At 37.8% G+C, this 1,749-nt stretch overlaps 1 long non-coding RNA gene across 1 annotated transcript; it reads right to left on the reverse strand.

Moving 5' to 3' along the window:
* Positions 1-248: 248 nt before the first annotated feature.
* On the reverse strand, positions 249-1,741 carry LOC111654179 (uncharacterized). Its single transcript, XR_002760730.2, has 2 exons — positions 1,537-1,741; positions 249-1,138 (listed from the first exon to the last, which is right to left on the reverse strand). It is a non-coding gene; the product is annotated as an uncharacterized LOC111654179 (long non-coding RNA).
* Between the last annotated feature and the right edge of the window lie 8 nt (positions 1,742-1,749).

A 1,749-nucleotide genomic window follows, 5' to 3' on the forward strand; every position in this document is an offset into this window, starting at 1 on the left:
TTGCCAAAAAATTCCACAGGATTGACAACTGCCCAAATGAAGTGTGAGCCTCTTTGAGTTCACCACCGCAATACTCGCAGCTTGCTTAACACTGAGACAGATGGAAGATGGGGAGGGAGGAGATTCTCAAGAATGAGAAAAGACATTAAAAAATGTTATTATTGACTTGAAAATTAAAATTAGTTCCTGTTTAATGACTTGCTTCCAAGAAGAGTTAGAGTTGTAGTGTAAACAAACTGAAACGCACAGTCATTCAAAAAGTTTATTCTCTGAATCATTTATTGCAGACAAAGACTTGCATTGTAAGATCAACTGGATTACAAACCATCTAGGGAGAAAGAGGCATTACCATTTAGAAAACACTCAAACTTCAATGGCAATTCTGTCAGTTGCTAGGATACAAGGCAAGGGCAATACATTTCTGTGAGCTCTACTAACGAGAAAATGAACTTTGTATATAAAAAGAGTTTGCCTGAATTTGTGAAAAAAAAAAGTTCTGTTGTGTTGATAGTTTTGTGTGACACTGAAAGGCAAAGTCACAGGGTGGTGATTGTGATGAACTTTCTTGTAGTTGTAAAAGAGCTGAGCGCCAAGGGTATTAAATGCTGGACTTGGAAGTTCTTGTTTTTCAGTCACCAGCTGGGAATGACCCATGAACAGCTCATTTTTAAAGTTGGACAGATGGAATCTTGAATGAAATAATTAAATGTAATATTTTAAACCCTTGAATTTCTTGAATAAAGGTAGATACGTAGCAACTGCTGAATAGACTGGTCACCTGTGATACTTTTAGGTTTGTTCCCCATCTTTTAAAATGACAGCAAACTGCCAGACAGAAGACCTGTAGATAGGTGTAAGAGTACAGGAAAAATAGTTCTGGCAATAAATGAAGTCATAATCCTCAGGGAAACTGCATTTGAACTGAGTGGATGTACATTGGATCAGCGTCGTGTGTGTCTGAGTGTGTCTGTACATAGTTGAGTGTATTCCTGGAGGCGGATTACACAATCATTTCCAGCTGTCGTGCATATTCGATGACCTGTTGTGCCAGCTCTGTAGAGGGGATGGTCACCTCTTCTGTCCGCTGCTGCTGACTGGTGAAAGAGTAATAGCCATCTTGGCTCAAACTCCATCCCCTCTGAAATGAGAAGAACAATCACCTTTGGCTGTTTGGCAATTTTACTCTCTGTAGGCAACAATTGAGGAAGGAGCTTTGTTTCAGTTTTACAAATTAAATCACAGGAGCAACTTGTTAATGAACAGCTGAAGGTTAAACATATTAACTAATCTGTAATTCCAGTCAATGTCTAGCTTTTTCCACCTTACTTAAATTGTCATATAAGTTTCCATATATTTAAACACTACATATTTGACCAAGTAATAGATTTACATTTATATTATGCTTGGCCTTGTTGTACAACCCTCACAGGCTGTTGCTATTAAAACCATGCAGAAACCCATTGTTTTCATCTCATTATCTCTGCATACTACATGACTTATAATTTAAGTCTAATTCCCATATGAAAGTATACATACCTTCTTGGCATACTCTGTCATCTTTTTGGGGGAACTGAAGAAAAGCACACGAGTGGCTTCACTGAACTGGATCTGCTCATACGCTTTCTCTATGCAACCTGCGATCTCATCACTGCAATTGAAAAGGTCACAGATTTAGCTGCAGTTATCTTTAAAAGAAGATTAGAAGATTAAACATCATGAAAAAACTATTAACATTGAGGTTTCCTTCCT

The sequence above is a fragment of the Seriola lalandi genome, unplaced genomic scaffold (assembly GCF_002814215.2).
Source record: "Seriola lalandi dorsalis isolate HSWRI2012SDOR001 ecotype SW California unplaced genomic scaffold, Sedor1 jcf7180001958067, whole genome shotgun sequence".
NCBI classification, from domain to species: Eukaryota; Metazoa; Chordata; class Actinopteri; order Carangiformes; family Carangidae; genus Seriola; species Seriola lalandi.